Source organism: Anser anser, assembly GCF_964211835.1.
Source record: "Anser anser genome assembly, chromosome: 3".
Taxonomy (NCBI): Eukaryota; Metazoa; Chordata; class Aves; order Anseriformes; family Anatidae; genus Anser; species Anser anser.
In genome coordinates this window covers 31,515,079-31,535,521 of record NC_139722.1, presented here as the reverse complement: position 1 = coordinate 31,535,521, position 20,443 = coordinate 31,515,079, and the positions used below count along the sequence as shown (strand labels likewise).

General features: G+C 39.2%; 1 long non-coding RNA gene across 1 annotated transcript; it reads right to left on the bottom strand.

Annotated features, from left to right (window-relative positions):
• Positions 1-1,551: 1,551 nt before the first annotated feature.
• LOC310896063 lies at positions 1,552-9,385 on the bottom strand. The gene is made up of 3 exons (XR_014581155.1): positions 9,291-9,385; positions 2,624-2,684; positions 1,552-2,074 (listed from the first exon to the last, which is right to left on the bottom strand). It is a non-coding gene; the product is annotated as an uncharacterized lncRNA (long non-coding RNA).
• Between the last annotated feature and the right edge of the window lie 11,058 nt (positions 9,386-20,443).

The following is a 20,443-nucleotide window of genomic DNA, read 5'->3' as shown; positions in this document are numbered from 1 at the left end:
GCACAACTATTAAGACTTGGAAAAACCACTGACACTGCTCTGAGAATGACTTTCCGATGGGTCGTGTGTTAAGGTAGGTGGAGGAGAGGACAGCCTGTTTTGTGGAGATGTACAGGGGGTTGTATGAGAGTGTTTAGGACAGAAATTTAGGCACCCATGGATGCCAATAGAAGAAAGACTCTTTGGGGCAGAAAACACACTGAAGCAAAGTAGGGGTTCAGAGGACGCTGTTGACTGAATTATGATTCAAGGCGTTGTGCTTCATGTAATCATTTCAAGTTTTGCTAAGTGACTTAATAATTTCTAGCAGTGCCTTGGAGCCAAACCAACTGGTTCTTATAAATTAGAGTTAGTATGAAGTTGAAAGAACACTGTTAGGTCAAGAAACTACTTTACTGGTTTGCTTGCTTTAAACCCTAGAGATGCATTTTGACACATCCCCTGATGTGTCTGCCTATTTTAATATTGTAGCCTGCCTTGCATAAACAAAAAATGCAAAACAAATTCTGCACTACTCCTTTGACAGCCTAGAGCTGCTTCCATGGTGAGCTTATCCCAGGAAATAAATGATCAGAGAACTGATCCTACTAAAAATATAAAGAAAATAGCTTTCCACTGGTTCTTTGTATGAACTGCTCATATCCAACAAGTGTTTTTTTCAGCACAGAGATGGTATATATGGTCTGAAAGGAAAGTGCTGAGCAGCTATGGCTGGCTGTCACTTAAACTGTTGTGAAAAATGTATGCTGTCTTCCTAAGTCTCTGATTTTCTACTGTCTTTTGTGACCTGCTGCAACGGTGGTTCACGTTATCATCCTCAAGCTGGTGAGAACCCTGGTTTTGTAAAGCCAGGTGGTGTTGAAGTGAGTGGAGTTTTTTACCCGTGTCTGTAAAATTAAGCAAATAGCTGCTTGATCAGGCCTCGCTAGGGAAAAGCAGTCAGCTAAATAATGTCAACTGCATGAAGTAGATGGAAAAAAGACACTTCTTTCTCTCATCTCATCCTCTGTCAGAAATCTTACATAGTATTTCTAAGAGTTAGGTATAAAAATGTTTTGGGCACTTTTTTCACCCTTTTTTCATTTTGTTGGCTTAGGAGGACTGTTCTGATAACCAAAGATGATGTAATCAGTTCCTTTTTTATTTTTTATTTTAATTTTTCCCCCTTGGAAATCTATTGTGATCTAGCCAGAAATATCCACTAAACTGATCTGTGGACTGTGGAGGGGTTGTTCTTACTTTATTCTTGTATTTAGTTATGGAATTGTGTCCTGAAGAATACAATTTTTCTGAGTTCTTTATGAATGTATTTCCTGATGAGTACTTGATGCATATCAAGATTATTTTCCTGAGGGCACTCAACCACTGTGCAAGTCAGTCTGCAAGGTAAACCTGGCCCGTGGCCCTGCTGCCTGCACAGGGCATGGTGCTGTCCCAGCACATCTTTGATCCTTACCAAAATACATCCAGGAGTGAAAGACTAGATCTACTAATATTAAGTTACTAAACAATTTACATGAATGCCTCAAGACCTGCAGTGGGAATCCAAACGAGACATCTTAAGGCTAGCTTGGAATGACTCCCCTTTGACATAAGAAGAGGGCATTCAGAAGGCTGAATCTTCCATCTCTATATGTGTTATAGCTCACGCCTTGAGTTGACTTGCAGCTACAAGCTTACCTTGTGAAAGTATCTGGGTTTTGTAACATTTTGCAAGCCATGCATCATAAATACTTTTTACATAAATCACTTATGACACATCAATAAATCAGTGTCAGTGCTGGGAAAAGGATAGTTAAGCAAAACAGTATCCTTTAATTTTCCAGTGTGGTCAGGATTAGGAATCGTTGTGACTCAGCAGAACCAAAACCAGAATACAAGTCTGATCGTAATTATAAAGCCAGGTGCCATGGGCACTCAGATAGGAGAGAAGATTTTCTCTCACCTCAGAGGTTCCAGTGAGAGCCACTGAGTCACCACGTACCATGTACGAACAAGTAATCCTCCCAGTTGCTGTCCTTGCCGAAATACTACCTGGGCAGCTTGTGCAGAGTGGCACATCCTCCTGCTCAGTCTGTAAGATGTGAGGAGGAAGACAGAATGCGTGGTTAAGGAGTTTTCAGTTCATGGGATAAATCACCTTCATGACATAAATGCAGACAATAAAACAGATGAAAGATAATTATGCATTATCATCTCAAAATATATATAATTTGTTTTCTAAGGATTTTTCCAACACTTGTAAATAAATTCTTTGCAATTCCCATATTTTTTATAACTTTATTCGTTTTTTTCTTATTTGACAGTTAAATGAGTAAATAAGAGAATGTAATTTGTGTATAAGTTACAATTGTTGTAATGAAGCATAAAAATATGTATGATTCCAGGCAATTTGCGATTCAATAGTTTTTATGAACAAAACTCTTGGATCTGTGCTCAGATGAATTATATTTTAAGATGAATTAAATGTATTAGAATATAAAATGTATCAGAATAAAAGAAGTATTAGAATAAAATTAAATAGATGACAATGATAAATCAATTAAGCTATTTAAATTTCTAATAGTCAAGAAAATAGTTAAGATGACTACTGCACAGGAGTATTATTTATTAGATGACTTACCATGGTCTTTTACTCACACAATAAATATACAGACTGATGGCATGTTACCTTACCCATACATCTGTAAAGAAGAGAAGTGGGTAAGAATCTTAGAGAAAGGCATCTTGGCTGTAAGAAATAATACAATACATCTAGGGAAAAGACAAAATTTAGACTTTAAAAAATATTTCTAAAAATTATTTTTGTTGATGAATTCAAATGTCAAAGTAGATATATTCCTGAGTGATGCACTTCAAAGCTATTCAAGCTATCCATCAGTAATACCTACAAATTTTATAACCAAAATTCTTGGAATATATAACTAGTTTAGAGCATTTTGTTAGTTAGTTTGTTTGTTTGTTTGTCTGAAAATCCTACATATGTTTAAGCAGGCAATGTGTACGGTATGACTAGGAGCCAGGGGTGAAGAGAGTGCCTCACTGAGCCTAAATAAAAGCAGGATGTGTACAAAAGGTGGAAGTGGGGCCAGGCTAACTGGGAGGAGTGTAGAAGCATTGCCCAGGCATGCAGGGAAAAGCTAAAGCTCAGCTGGATTTGAAGCTGTTGAGAAATAATGCAAAAATGGCTTCTGCAGGTTTGTCAGTAGCAAAATGAATATCAGCAAATATGTGTCCAGCTGCTGAACTGGGTGGGTTAAAAAAAAAACAAAAAAAACCTGAAAACACATGGAAGTACCTTCTTTGCCTCAGTCTTTACAAACTAGGTATTTCCTCAGGCATCTCCATGGTGACTGATTGACTCTGGGGGAGAGAAGTACTGCCTGTAGTAAAAGAGCATTGAGCTATGGACTGCTCATGCACATTGGGTATAAACCCATAGGTTCAGACAGCATGCTGAGGGAACTGGCCAGCAGTATTGTGAGACCAAGCTATATTGCCTTTGAAAGGCAACAGAAGCCATGAGGCATGGGGGCCATGATGTGCAAAGAGAAGCCGAAGGAGCTTGGCTTGTTCAGCCTGAGGACAGGAGGCTCAGGATTCTAACTCGTCAGCATGGGCAGGTACTGGCACAGGATCCCAAAGCAGTGGTGGGATGCCCATCCTTGGAGAAATACAAAACTTGACTAGACAAAACCACGAGCAACCTGATCCAGTTTGAGAACTGGCCCTGCTTTGAGCAAGGAGCTTGGCTCAATGACCTCCAGAGGTCCTTTCCAATGCAAATTATTCTGTGATTCTGTGCTACACTAAAATCTGTATTTTAGATGTTAGTTTTTACTTGCTTTAACTTTTCATACCATTCTCTCGTCTCTGTTAGAAAATCTAGGTAAGCTTGGATATTGTTATTCATAAGACATACTTGCATGAAGTCTTCAGTTGTAAGTTAAAAATGTATTAAAAAGCAGACTCTGAAGGTACTGCTTTTTGGTCAAGAAACACTCAATAAATCTAACAACAGGTATTCCTCTGTGAAGAATGGGAAATTTCTGCCTTTCAAGGTTTGGCAAGCATATGCTCTTTATCTCAAAAAAGCAGGCTTTGTAACATAGCCGTGTTTTAAATAGAAATTTGTGGATTAAAAAAAAGAAGAAGAAGAAAGAAAGAAAGAAAAAGAAATATGGCTGAGGTATGTTTTTGCAGAACTGAAAGCAGGCCTGTAAAGCACGGGGGGGTTGATGGCTCCCTGGGGTTGGGCTGGGAACAGCTGCAGGGGCTGTCAGGGCAGGGCCTGGCACCAGGGGTGTCCCACCACCTCAGCCAGGAGCAGGGCAGCGGGGGGAACTGGGGCAGCCCCAGCACCAGGCACCTCCTGGGGAATGGGACAGGCCAAGGCCAGGCTGGGATGTGGGCCTGCAGGTGGGCCCGGTCAGTGGGGCCCATGGTCGGGCAGGGCTGGGCTGCAGGGAGCTGGAGCCTGGAGATGGTGTGGGACCCTGGGCCAGGGGGAGGTAGAGGGAGACCCACGGGGATGGTCACGAACAGTCAGGACAGTCATTAATTTTCTGTTTAAATATATTAAAAAGATGCTAAAACATTTCTTGCCGAAAATGTTTTCTTTTGGGAACATTTTAAAATCCTCCATCTCAAAACAAGCCTTGACCATTCAATATTTTCTACCAAGATTTGTTGTTACCTCTGTATAATTTGTATTTCTAAAATCTTCTTTATTAAAATGTTTAAGACAGTATCTCTCTTTTAAGACTACAGATGTAAATGTTTTATATATGTCAACACATGCCACAGAGTAATTTTCTGGTACCCTTATTGTGTGAATGAATATTATGTATAGTATAGTAAGGTGTGATAGTGGTTACTGAGAAAAACAGCTATTTGTGTTAGAATATTTATATTAATTGGGAAGTTAATTTAGCCAGCTGGCATACACAAGCCTTTGGCTTATACAACTCAAAAAGAAATGACTCACATGACACCCACTCTCATAAGAGAAAAAAGATTATGAAAAAATGATAATGCATTCTTGAACAGCTACTTAAAAGTCAGAAACCATTCGTTTGGTGAGCTGGAAGATTTGCATGAGTAAAGCTATTTGGATTTATTGGAAACAAAATTTAAATTTTAAAATATAAAACCTAGCTCATTTGAATGCAGTTTAAATGAAGGAGGTTTACTGAAAAGTTGATACTCATTTCTCTCACTGGTCTATATCATACATAACATACTGTTAATAAATAATATATAGATAATAGACTGTATAGGCTACCTGTGATAGCAAACAAGATGTATCTCTCCATAAAAGAATTTATCAGTCCTTCTACACATTGTTTCAGGTATTTATAATACATAATAAGTAGACTTCTTTTTACTGAAGGAACCATAGAATCGTAGAATATCCCAGCCCACAAGTATCATTGAGTCCAACTCCTGGCTCCACACAGGACCACCCAAAAATCAGACCATGTGTCTGAGAGGGTTGTCCAAGTGCCTCTTGAACTCCATCAGGCTGGGTGCCATGCCCACTGCCCTGGGGAGCCTGTCCCAGTGCCCGACCACCCTCTGGGTGCAGACCCTTTCCCTAACCCCCAACCTGACCCTCCCCTGTCCCAGCTCCATGCCGTTCCCTCGGGTCCTGTCGCTGTCCCCAGAGAGCAGAGCTCAGCGCCTGCCCCTCCGCTCCCCTCGTGAGGGAGCTGCAGGCCGCCATGAGGCCTCCCCTCGGCCTGCTCTGCTCGGGGCTGCACAAACCAAGGGACCTCAGCCGCTCCTCACACCTCTCCTCATACGTCTTCCCTTCTAGATCCTTCACCAAACAAACAGATTAGAATCCCTAAAAAAGAGATTAGATTGTCCTCAGGACCAGTAACTGGATTTCTGTCCCATCCTCAGCTTTACAGCTTTTATCCCACTGTCTCCCCTGTGTTTTATCCCACAAGATTTCTTAGGCCCCTCCAAGAACAGACTCGCTCTCAAAGCTATCAGCAGCAGTAACTTTCTATAGAGGGATATGGAAAAGACAAAACTATCTATTCCTTGCAATGCTGTTCCTTCCAGTGTATCGTTTCCTTTTGTTAATAATAAAATAGTCATTGTAAGCAATATCAATTATGTTGTTTTATTCCAGTCATGGTGGTTTTTTTATATCTAACAAGCAGACTGATATGACAAAACCAGTCTCCAGCTCCAGAGGCAACAGCTTCTAATGGCAACAGCTCTTCCAATTTGGCCTACTGCTTTTGTTTCTCTAGGACATCTATATTTAACTCTTTTTAGGTAATTTGTGCTTTTATGAGGCACATTTTACCACACATTTATCGCAGCATGTGAACTTTTCTAGTCCACGTATGGAAAGACAGCTCTGCAATTTTTCCATCGGTGGTCATTATACCTATATTCCCACACATCCAAAAAGGCAGAAAACACAGAAACATGGTCAGGTTTTAGGATTTTTCCATTTCCATATTCTCAAACTCTCTAATGAACATTACATAAGCAGAGAGTGCAGAGTGAGGGTTGCTTAGGAAATAACAATGTCACTTTTATTTTAGCTAAGTGATTGAGAGAATTTCTGTCCCAAAGTGATAATGGGAATGTATTGCCCCAAGATATATTTAATCACATAGGTACTAACAAGACAAAAATCTTGCTAAGCCTGTTGTATTTCAAGTATATTATGTATTTGGAGAACATTGAGACTTTTTTATTTAAATCATTGTGTCAGGCTGTATGTATTTCTATAAACTTATGCATATTTTAAATAAGAAAGCATGAAGCTGCCACAATACACTCATATAGGAGAAACCTGTCTGTCTATCAATACTTTAATGAGCCAACAGGACTGGCACACTTCTACTGGAGAAAAGAACGGAGGCTGAAGATCCATAAGAAATTGAGAGTCTGCACTTTCTCAGAGCTGTAGGACGCTACTGTGCAGTGGCAGCCTTGGTACTGGCACAGATAGACATTACGATAGAGGCAACGGGCCAAGGAAGAAGTGCAGCACTCTGCAACTTGAGAGTGAGACGTCTGTCCCTTGCAACTACAATGGAATTGCACATTCATGGTATGGGGATTAGATGCCTGGAAATACTTTAGTCATTAGAGAGTGCTGACAGGAAACTTTGACACTTTCAACTCTCCTGAGTGCTACCATGTCCCCAAAGCATTCTTTATTTGATCCCTCGCTCTGTCAGGACAGGCCTTCTAAAGATGCATTGCTGTGTTCCTGGTAGGTAGCTTAATTAACTATGCGCCTTATTAGTGTGCTGCACAAAGGAGCAGGGAAATCTTCAACCAATACGGTCAATTCAAATAATGCCTGGTTTAGTGTGGAACACTTCATTGAATGAACTGGTATGGCTTGACTGTGACTCACAGACCTCTTGTACTTCATGCATAAATCATCTTTTCATGGTTTCACTAAGTCACCATGTGAAGGGAATCAAGAAAATATAAGTGGATAGGCTTTTCACAAAGATCACACCCAGGATTCACAAGGCCCCTCTCGAGCCAAAGGTAGGGCACATTTTGCATACAACTGCATTGGCCAACCTTGCCTTGCTTCTGCCCCCCCTTGCCTCTGCAGTACATGCTCCTCCTTTATCTGGCAACAGTTTGTAGAGAGGCACAGCAGAATGAATTACTCCTAATAAAGCTCATATTTCAGGCTAATATTTCAAGCAACAGGTAGCTTGTTATATTTTTAATCTTTTCTTCATATCAGACGGAAGGAACATTTCTTTTAAATTAAACACTGATACTTTGATCTAATCGTGTGGCCCTGGGCTCTGTCCAAGATTTTGATGCAGCACCTCCCTTCTCCCCACCCTTGCTGCTATATCTTGTCTTGGCAATACCTACTCCAGCTCAGAGGTCGTCTCCTTGTCTGCATGACTCAGCTGTAATTGCTCTGAATTTTGATATGGGAGTTTTGGAACGTGAATCAATCATGACTTAATGGATGAGTTGTCTGTTTCTTACATATGGCTTTAATGAGACATTATTTCCTGTTGTCCTAGATTTATAAGACAGTACATCTACCTTCACCCACCATTATTATCAATACAACTGTCCTGTTCATGTTGCTTCCTGCACATCCATGCAGGCACACCTGTTCATGCATAGCATATACGTATATGCATGGTGTGGTGAGGCATGATACTCTGGTATGGAGACCATGGAAGAACTGTAAACACTGACAATATGGGGATCACGAGTTATGCTTACCTCCTTCATATGCATATCCTTGCACAACTGCTTTTCTATGGTCCCTTTCTTCAAGGAGTTGTTTGCACAGCACATAGTGACTGACTTTTATAGTGCATTGAAACAGTGTCCTGGTCTGTTACACTCAGCTTTTCACATGGACTTTGCCCTTAAAGGTCATTTGCATAATCCAAGTGAAAGAAGTATTGCACAGTTGTTTTCAGAAAATAAAAGTTACCTCTGCGGTAGTAGCACAATAATGATCAAAAATAGATAATGGGTATGTCCGTATTATCTCTTAAGGAGAGCAGCATATTTGACGTGTGAAGTCCTTAGCTCAGCTGTGTACACATTCAGTCATCCCTTGCCATATATACTATGAAACCCTCCTAAGAAGAAGGGTCAATATGCCTGCCCAGGTATCTACTAGCTACATGCTACTACTCCACACCACTTTTGGACAGGCAGTGGAGAATTTTGCCTGGCAGACAGAGCCCTGGACATGTCCTTGTGGCAGGAATAAGGGCCCTTGGACTCTTTCCAAAACAGGCAGGATGGGGCCACTTCTCCCTGTTTCTGCTCTTGTCTCAAAGTCCAGCTGACAGAGAAGGGAGCAAGGACAGCCTTTATGAAGATTTTGATGGGTACTTATCAGGCAGGTTTGAAGTAGCCCACGGGCTCTGCCCAGCACTTCTGCGGGAGCTCATTCATTCTCCCCAGCAACTTTGTTTGAATGTTTGAAATACCAAATGGTTATGAAGGGCGTAACAAAGCGCTTCCTGATTTTGTAGGGTAAAAGATGCAACATTTGTATGCCTTTTAAGCTGAAGGGGACTTTGGGAAATTTTGGATTGACGCAGCAAAGTTAGGTAACTGAACAGGGTCCTCACAAAGATGCTTAAGTGGAAGGTAGGTAGGTGAACTCCTGCAGCTTACAGTTGGCAAATGTCCTATCATTAACATGTTTTTTCATGTCTCTTATTATTCATAGTAATTTTCTTTTGAACTTTTAAATTCTTATTAATATGGAAGCCTTTCTTTGATTCTAATTATTTTTTTTCACTTACCTCTGAACTCTTAATTTCTGCTTGATTAAAACATAGCCAGTCATTTTATTCAGAAAGATATCCCTATGTTACCAACAGAGTGCAGTTTTTGCCACCAGGTTTGCTTAAAAAAAAAAAAAAAAGTAGGTCAATAATTATTTAAATGAGAAGACAGGCTTCTTAGGTACTAAATTAATTTCAATAAACCGCCAAGCAAAATGGTAATTTGCCGCTGCAGAAGACATATTAAACATGTTAGCTATGAATTCTGTAATAACTGGGGCAGCAATTTCAATACATCTGGCTCCAAGACCCACTGTCTCAGCATTTATATTCAAATTAACCAATCTCTGGATATTATGGATGAACTCAGAAATTATATACTTCAATAGAAAACTTGCAAAAAAAAGTCCCTGTTTTTGGAACATAAATGTAGGCTGTGAATTTTCTCATCTCGGTTTACAGAAAACAATCTCAACCTCTTGGCTTAGGTAAAAACAGTAATACTGAGTTCATTAGAATTCTGACAGCATCGTTAGCTCCATAATCACTTGTTTTCCAATGTCTGTGCTGCATACTGTTTTGGCTCAAGCAGGTAATCCCTCCTTTTGAGCAAGACAAGTGCATTATGCCCACTCTTCCCAGATGGGAATCATCTATCCAAAGCGTATTACAGAATATGAGCAAACATGATAAACAGAACTTCCAAACCCCTTCACAGTATGATATAAATGTCAACGCCAAGATTATAAATGCCAGCTTCACAGAGAATAAGATCGGTAATAGTGGAAAATCACTCCAAGTCTCTACCAATAAACCAGACCATTTTCAGTTTTTCTGTTTACCATATTATTTGCATAAGAAATAAGTAGGAATAAGTCCCTTCACACTTTGCATAGACTCTCAAGGAGTTCAAGTCCCCAGTCAATGGTGGCTCCTTTTTCTTTGTGATGAATACTCAGAATATGCGATAAGCTGACAGACTTTTACAAACTTACTCTTTATAACTGATAACAGTGTTTGGCATGAGTTTTCCATGACTAGTCACAGCATTTCCTTAATACTTCCGAAAGTATTACATGGGATCTGGAGTGTCAACCAAATCTCTGTTCTAAAAACGGGGAGAAACATTCTTTCAAAGATAAGGGGAACACGGCTCTGATGGATGGCTACTACAGTCCATCAACAGCATAATGCGATAGCCTGCCTTAGTTGAAAGGATAGCAGCATTACCGTGAGTTGTATATGTAAAATGTCAGTAAGATAAAGGAAGCTTTAGAATGTAACTGAATTGCAAGATTAAAAAAGGATCAGGCAACAACAGAATGGTTGGCAATCATTTGGACAGATCCTGCGGGTAAGGCTGAATATTACACTGCTCAAAAGGGAGGCTTGGATCTAAACCATGTTCAACAATATTCCCTCATGCCTTTAAAAAAATTATTGTACTTACTGCAAAAATAGACAAACAAACAAATAAATAAATAATATCTGAGCCACACTTATGGCAATTTAGAAAGAACACAGAATAACAGCAGTACAGGTCTCCTAAGGTTTGATGGGTAGTTTTCAGAAAACTATATAAGTAAGGATGTATGATATACTCTGAAAACCCTCTTTTTACCCTGTGATTTTAAAATTTCAGCTCCTTTAAGCCACTTATAAATTAACAGAAGTGGAGGCCCAGTGGGGGTTGTGACACAGGGTAAGCAAGCCTGTGCTATTTTGTCACATTGGTTTAAACACTATGTAAGTTAACTGCAGTCCTGTCAACAAAAATCCCAAACACCATTCTGTACCATGTAAATACAGAGAAAATAGCATACGGTCCTTAGTCTGTCTTCCACATATCTATGTTTTGCATTTAACAGATGCGTACCTCTTTTTCGTATCTCATCCACAAAACCACAGCTGAACTGTTCACAATTCTTACAAAAACAAAAAGCAGAACAATCTGTACGGTATGACTTTTCCTCAAGATACCGCAGGCTGCGCAGATGCCTAGGAGTTCAGCAGTTCTGAAAACTCACTATGGCAATGGTTTCATTTTCAGACAGAAAGCATTATGTACGTGCAGAGAGCGTAAGAATCTCTAGAAATGCCCAGAAGGCGAACTTGATTGAACAGATATCAAGCTCTACTGGAGCTAGCAAAGGCATTATATGTGATCTTCCAGGAGCCTGCAGAATAAGCGTAGGCACCAAGATAATGTTTAATGTATAATAACTGATGGAGGAAAGGCCTTATTAAATTTTGTATTATTTTTTTTTTTAGGAACAGGTAGACACAGTCTACATTCTGAATTTTATTACACACATGCAACAGTTGTGATGCTGATATTGCCTGGCATTAGGGTGCTATATACACATGTGCATAGCAAAACAAGCACTGCAAACACATGCAGCCTTCTGAGGAGTAAAGTATATAGAATCTATGCTATTGATCCCCTCTTCCCTGTCCTTATTATGTAAATGAAGGGTTTCACTTTTTAAATTTTTCAATATATTATATGATTAAAAATGTGTGGGAGGAAATCAGAAATTAGAATCAGGAGGATTAAAATGCAACACATTCTTCTTCTTTTTTTTCTTTTTTTTTGTATTTTTCCATAAATGTTATTATTTAAGGGTTTTAAATTAACTGAATATTTATTCAAACACAGAAATAAATTAAAAGGCCCATGATATATTTTTCATATCACACTTGTTTTTATATGTGAAAAAATGAAGTTAATCAAGACTTTTTAGAATTCCTTAGCACAGATACTCAGTGTATCTTCATCTGGTTAATTACAAGGGAATCACTAGGAATAACAGTTATACATGGAAGTTTACACTAGCACAATTGTATTCACCCAGCAGAAAGTAAAACTATCATGTACAAGCTGTTGCCTTCAGCACCGTCATGTTTTCTGAAGTGTGATTACTATATATTCTTGTTTCAGTTACATAGACGAGTACCGGTTGGAAAAACAGCATGATTTTAAATTATAGTGCACTTATGTCATGTGCTCTTAGACAACCGATATCATCTATTCTCTTGAATTCTACATCTGGTGATTCATACATAGTCACTAATCAACAATGTGAACAATAGATATTCATTTGCAAATTCTTCACATGACAAACTGATTCTTTGTCTTTCAAAGTTATGGTTATTACCTTAGGTTACGTGCTGAGCTTAGATTTTGTTACCAAGACAGCTGACAGAATCTCTAATATAAACATAAAAAAAGAGAAATAACGTATTTTTTTACTGTTGACATTTGTGAAAACAGTAATGTGAATATTCACATAAAGTAAAAATGATAGAGAGGTAGGAAAGAAAGGGGGCTGAGAACTCAGATGGATACTTAGCAGTCTGGTATTACACACTTTTAACTGGTGAATCTGTAGAACATAACAAACAGATGGTGAGGTCTTTTCCTATAAGACACAGTTTTATATCCACTCATAACAAAGGACTGCTAGTACAATTGGCACAGCAAGTGTAATATTCATACCTTAGTCTCAGTTTGCTACTGTGATAGTTGCCTCCCCCAAGACACAAATATTGCTCTTCAGAAACTATTAACTATAAATAACTTTAAATAAAAAGTTCTGATTGTCACCCGTATTTTTAATACTTTAATTACCAATTTTTTATGCAAAAAAAAAAAAAAATCATGTTGTGATTCTTCTTTGAAAATCATGGTATTGTTTTAAATAAAAGGAATATTTGGCCTCAGTTTCTGGTTTGAGTGGAGAGATGGCAAGACTGAAATATGTTCAGTTATTCAATGAACACAGAACAACAGCATCTCTGACTTCTTTCTTTTGTACACACATATATATGCATTTATTTAAAAAAAATGCATAAGATAAAGTCCAAAATTCTAGTCCTGTTGAGGACTGGAGCTGTTCAGCTTATTTCAGTAAGTCAGGCTGTCATCCAAGGGCATTGTAACTGAACAGATTTAGACAGTCTGACCTCGGGCTAGGGATAAATTGAAATCCTAACAACAGACCAGGGTTATGTCTGTCCTGTGGGTCGCAGGAACATTTCCAGGCTCGTAAGGCCAGTCACATCCTCTGCTTGCTCATGTATTATCTCCATGTCAGAGTGAGGTCGCAGCATTCATCACACCTTCCCTCATGTCCCCCAAATCCTTATTTTCTCATTGAAATCTCAATTTTTCATGAGAAAACTCAGCTGTAAGGGCTAGAAGTGAGTCACGGCATTCCCAGAAGAGGTCCTTGATCTGGACTGCCTGGGAACTAGTGCACTGAGATGCACCATGTACCTCCCCTATCCCTAAAATGGCCTTCACACCAAAGACTACACACAGAAGGGAAGGGATGGGAGATGGCTGTGCTGGGCCTGTGTGTACAAGGAATACAGACACATGAGAGTATCCCAATTTAGGTGGCTGAGGGAAGTGAATGTCCCACTCCACTCTTCACTAGTGTGGCCTCACCTCAGTACTGTGGGCAGCTGTGGGTGCCACAGCATAAGAAGGACAGAAAACTATTGTTTTCTTGACATGACAGAAGTAGTGCCCCTTTTTTTCCTGTGGTCTGAAGTCACTACATTACTAGAGGAAGAAAACCAAGAAAACTTAAGCTAATATTATTCTTTCACCATCCGTACTTAACTAAATCTAAACAGGAATTGGTCTCTCTGCCTGCAGTCATCTAACACGATTGCTTAATTGGGCTGTTTTGTAACACTTCTCTAGTTACCAGAACTTACTTTCTAACCACAAAACCAGAGTATGACAAAACAGACTCACAGTACTTCGTAATTTACTGAATGCAGACTTTCAATTTTTTTTCTCCATAATAATAGAGACGTTTATCAACTGGGCTATGCAAATGGATCTTCAAAGCCGTCATTGATAAACTGAGAAACTGGAGTAAAAAGCAAAGCTGCAGAGCGGGTAGAACAGCTGCCACCAAAGGCAACCTGGGCTCCGACTCAGGCTTTGCTGCCTACACCACGCAGCTGCTGGCTTTGCCAGTTCTGACCAAATGCACTATGAGTTCCCTTCAAATACCCACCTCCGCTATGCTGTATGGTCACTGCTTATTTTCCTTACTTTTATGCAGGAACATGGTGTTCTGCGGTCTATCAGGCAGTGTGCAGAAGTAAGAGAAAAAGTGGCTGCTCTCCCCGCAAAACTGAGTTCAGTCGTACAGTAAGTGGACGAGTCTTCAGTTCTTTCATTAGACCTCTGTTCATTAAAGTCTCTGATGACCGTCTATTCACTTAAAGAAAGCTTTTACCCATTCTTATAGTTTTATTTAATTTATTGGTGTTGATGGATAATCCTTTCTCCCTGAGTTTCACAGAAGCTGAAATAAAAAGGAAAGCAACTAGTTTGTAGAAATGCAGCTAATGAAAGCTGTTGGAAACTCTACATCCACGAATTAACACATTATGTATAGATGTTCAGTGTCAACATACACATTGTCTTGGTCCTGTTCAACATCTATTTGCATCCCCTAAATGACTTCATCATATACTGCAAAGAGCGACTGCATGTATTAAATTATCATCGCATACCATGCATTCATGAGTAACATTTTCCATGGTCATCAGGTGGCTAAAAGCTTCGATCCCACTCTGGTGGGCAGTGACCTGGGTTTTATTCACACCTTCATCACCTCCTAGCTGGTGTGGTCTCTGTTATGGGAGGTTGCATTTAATAACTCAGGGTCTCTTCTAGTCCTATATTCTAAGGATTGCCCTGTTGAAAAGCTGCAACTAGAAGACCTATTAATAGAAAAACTATTGTAGTGAATTGCAGAGCACCTTGGATGGCCATTCATCACAAAATACCACCTTGTGAACCCCCCCTAGGAAAAAGAGGCCATAATGAAACTCACCACATTTTCTGAGATTGTTACAAACAAGATAGTCAAGAGAGAGAAGGGACTAGAGAAAAGGATACTGCTACGAACAGGGGGGGCTGTATGAAATCATCCTGCTAGTTCCACGACTTTCAGTTCCCTCCCCATGCAACATGTACCTTATTCCCCAGAGCTGGAATTGCCACCTGGGTGGGACTGCCCCACTCCTAGCCCCGGCTGTTCCCATGGCAGTGCCAGGTCAAGTCCTATACGGAGGCTGGAGGAAGAACAAAATCTGTGATGGAAGAAAGCGGAGAATCAGGAGGGCAAGCAAGAGAGGCTGAGCACTAAAGAAGGGGGAAGAGAAAAAAATGTGAGGTTAAAATCCGGATTAAGGGATTCTCCTCCTTAATCATGAGAGGCTGTATGACACATCACAGCTGCTGAGATTGTGGTTGGAAGTATAACATGATGCCAGGTAAGCAAATGCTTGTGATTAATGGTAATCTAAATCCACATAGTTTCTGAGGACATAATTCACTGATCTGTATGTCGTTTACTTGACTTTGATGTATGAGAAGCACCAGTGAATATCTAAATGCATTTCTGCAGTAACAGTAAACCACACTTAGCATCCCCTAGATCCTCCTCTCTACTTACCAGGTACACAGGCTGCAGGAACTATGAGCTGCTAAAAGAGAACTGCCCAGGCCTTTCAGCAGGCAGTGCACTCATAACAATCAAATTCTTTGCTTCATCCATCTAATCCACTGCTGCCCAAGCTCACCACTTTTCAGTTCATAGAATTCATTCACTGTGGGAAGGCATGGTTAAGCTTCACCAGCCTTACTGTACTTTGCAGAAGTGTTTTTCCTACACAGAGACATATTTTTGCTGACTTTTGCTTAAGGTACGTTTGATTACAAGACTACAAAACTTTAGTAAGAAAGACATGAAAGAACCCTGAAGGAAGAGACAAAGGAGGAATGAGAGATGAGAAGGATGTTAGTGACCGATCACTTAGCAGAGAGGGAGGTGGAGAAAAATATCTCCCACCTAGACTGGTTGTAAAGTCTTGTAAGGTGACTTCTTGTCACCGGTGACCAAAGCACTTGCAGGACCTCCAGTGGGGAGAGAGTTTGCTTTACTAGTGCAGAAGTGAAAGGTCACATGGAAGCTGCAGCCTTTCGTGTGCTTGTGTGAGGATGTCTCCCCTCCTCTGAGATGGTCTGACTGCGCACCCTGGCCCTCATTCATAGCTGCTTTGCCCTGATGCAGCCACACCGACTTCCCCACCTTTGGTTGGGAAGGGCTTCCCAAATGCTACGGCTGAAATGCTGAGGTTGTTTAGATGCCCCTTGACTTGTATCCTGTGATCACAGTAATTATATGCTATCTGGCACAAGAGGATTGCTTGGATGTTTCAAAGGACCCACATACAGTGAAAAAATATCTAAGTTTAAGTAGCTGAGCGTATAGATAAAGATATTAAGTACAAAAGCATATGCTAACATTCAAATTGGTATTGGCAGCAGTGTAGCTGCTTGTCAAAAGATAAAGATCATATCCTCCAAATGGATTCTCTTTGGCCTCAGTTCAGCAAAAAAAAAGTGTCCAGTACAGCAACTAGAGTCAATACAGCACTGTAACATCATTTCCATTGACATCTTCCTTCTCTTCATCCCTGTCTCTACCAAAATGATTCCAGCAATAAAATCCCCAAGCCAACAATTAAAAAGCTGAGAAACCATTAAGAAAAAGGCTAGGAAGATTATTAAAATAGCCTTGATAGAGGTTTCCTCCTTATCACCTAACCATCACCTTCCTTTTGTAACATGACTCCAGAGCCTGTGTGAGGCTCAGACATATGAGAAAAGAACAAGAAAAATGTCCCTACTGCATAAAAATAGTTTTAAGTCCACCAGCTACTAAGTTAGCTCATGACAAGTTCTTCAGCATATTTTTCTGACTTAAACAATCTTTCAAACTCTTCAGAAAGTAAGTATCTCCAGCGTGGAAGACAGGAGTCCTGACAACTTGTAGTTAGAAAATGATAAATTGCATCATCATAGCATTATTCAGCAAGTCGACCTCTTCACAACCTAATTGGTCATGCTATGAATTTGAAAATTACAATTCTAACACACATTGGGACTCGAATCTTCTGTGTTGGCTTTACTATCGATGCATTGACTGATCTTTGACACAGCAGTTTCCCTAAGTTTTTCCATCCATGAAACCAAGATAAAATGCACCTCCCTGACACATTATTTTACTGTTGTGGTTTATTTCTGTTTGTAAAATTCCTTCAGGGTCTTAGATGGAATCTGTTAGAGTCATGCAAATAGACATGTTCACGTAGACAACGTTGATTTTCTGCGCTCTTGGATTGTTAAAGGACTTAGTGAGTCACTCTCTTCCACTGGATGGTTAATAGCAAAGAAATTAAATTTAATTCTTATCATGTCAGGATTCAGTCCTGCACATGTAAGCCTTATTATTATTATTATTATTATTATTTAAACAACTTGATATCATGTGTATTTTCAGCTGGATGATTGAATTTGTAACATTATGGAAAAGAGGGCACCTGACATGAAAAAGGGTTTTTTATGAAGTCTAACTTCTACACAAATGTGTTACACTCAGCAGCTCCTAACATCTCCATTTGGGGTACAGAGTGGAATTAAATGTTTTGATCATAAGAAAGACTGGTGATGCTATTGATGGTATTTTTCTTATGTTTGATGTCAGTGGACTAAAAAACAGCTGTAGAAACACAACACTGAATGAAGGATACCAAACGCATTCAGAACAGAGAACCCATTTTCAAATGAAGTGGGATGTATATGAAAATTACTAAAATTTGGATTAGTTTTCCATTTTGAATGACCTTTGCCCATCAACATGAAGGTGAACAAAGTCATTTCCTATTCCATAACAGAAGTTCCAATGCAGATGATTTGTTTTGTTGTATGTTATTATTGACAGAGAAGGTGGAAGTGATGTTGTAATGCTATTAGTTAAAAGCATGTCTTTCTTCTGGAAAGACCCCGTGGAGTTTAATAGGCAAGAAATCAATAGAGAAGTCTTTTATCATGAAGAGGTAATCTACTGAACTTGATAAAGAATTATCTCCTGTGTTATTTCTTAATGGATCTTAGAGAGTTCTGCAGCAAAGATACTTCTTTCTTTATACTAAAAATTATAATCATTCTGATTAAAATTCATACATTTGCTTAGAAAGTTGTGTAAGCTAGGATCAGGACCATGCAAATCATAAGTTATATGCGGCTCCTTCATTTGATATCATTCTTTTTCTTAATTTTTTCAATCTAGCCATGATACTTATTTGCATAACAATAAAGTTTAGCATCTATGTTGTTTTGTTTGTTTATAATGTTATACAATGAATTTGAACCAAAAGTACCCACTAAAAATAGATAATATGACCTCCCATTATATGAACACAGAAACCAAACAGAGCGAGGTTAAACGAGCCATGTCAAAACAGTCAGAAAGTGCCAGTACCAGGACCAGAAGTCAGGTGTGCCTCAATTCTATTCTAGGTCTAACCCACTACAACAACAAAGTCCAGAGGGGTGGTAAAAGGCAAAACAATTTTTAAAATGTTAGCTATAACCAGTGGAGTGGAAGCATATAGGATATCTCTTGTGACCTTTACATCTGCTGGTTGACCAATATTTTGTCCATATAAGTTTGAGAATATGTTTTTTATATTTTCCAATCTAATAGGAAATTAAAGAGAAAAAAAAAAAGAAAAAGAAAAAAATAAGACCTAACTATCTGAAACAGTCAATACAGAATAAACATGCACTACAAGTGGTTACTAATAGTAATGATACCCAATGATAAGATCCATCTGGAAGAGCATTTCAGTTGGCTCATATTATTTCTCTCCTTTTCTGTGGTATGTCTTTTTGCTTATTGCTAGCCTGCCCTTGCTAAAAAAAACCACCAAAATAGCATGTGTTTATGGCCACTGACTAATATACTGATGTGTTTCTGTGTGTATTGTTTATTTCAGCTGATTTTCTTTTCTCAGATTAGTATTATAAGGTTTACTGAAGCATTTACTACTGAGACATCGTTTCAAAATTCCAGCTGCTTGTTTGCCTGAGAGAGGTCACTTTATGTATGGACAAGTGAAAACATTATTATTCTTTTGAGCTCTTGTCCTCAGCTCATTAAGCATGGACAAGATGACTTTTATACAAAGGCTGTTAAATTTTTATGAAAATTTTGTGAAGTTCTTATTGAGTTGTCTAGGCTAACAATAGCAAAACATGCTTTCCCTCCTGTTATGTGGGATGTTTTCCCAGCATCACTTCATGCATTCTGTTGCGGGTGACGTTCAGCCATATCATTCTATGAAATGCATAAACACTGATATTTTGGAGATACAAAATTCTTAACCATTCATTAGTGTTTAATCTGAAAACAGGCCCTGCTACCCTGTCTGGTTTTCCACATGGAAGTTTTATACATGCGTGCTGAGGTGCAGGGGTTTCCATGGCAACTATAGGTTTGCAGAGTATTCAAGAAACCGCAAGTTAAAATTAGCTCGGATGGTCATGCATAGATGATAAGGGCCTGGGGCTGTGCAAACTATTTTTGTGAAATTTAGTGGAGGATGTTGCAATCCAAAACCGATGTATGGTATCGATGGCTTAAGGCAACAGTGGATCTGGAGCGAAAGCTGGCTGACTATGGGGATGTAAGATAAATGGATTGGCTTTTAAAAGATATTTTAAAAGACAACCCAAGTTCTAAACACACTGGAGAATGGAGAAAAATTTGTTCTGATTAATTAGAGTTAATGAAAGTTGAATGACTCAGGAGCCTTCTTGCTGTCATTAAGTTAATTTGTTCTTACCGTTATTCCAGTTTATTCCTGAATATTTTTCCCTTGCCTGGACACCATTCGCAGCCAGGGTCTGTTGCAGACTTACTCACTGCATAGCTAAAAAACTATAAATTTAGAAGAGAGCTCAAACAAGACATTGGCTTGTGTCCCCTGGGTCTCCATTTAGAGTACAATCACAGCACTAAACCAGGACGCTTCTGATAACTTTTCTGTTTTAATGAATCTTTCTTATAATACTGTGGGATCCATAGAAATTGGAGTAATGCTATAGCTAAGTTGTTCAATCTGCCTCTGAGCTTGTCTTATTTCCCAATATAGCTGCATATTTAAAGGTAGAGCAACTATGAAGTTATATTTATGCCATAGATTCATTTGTCATTAAATGCCTTTGTCTTATCTTCCATGGTTGTTTGTGCCTCCTAACGCAGGACAGTCTCATGTTCTGTAGGCATTAT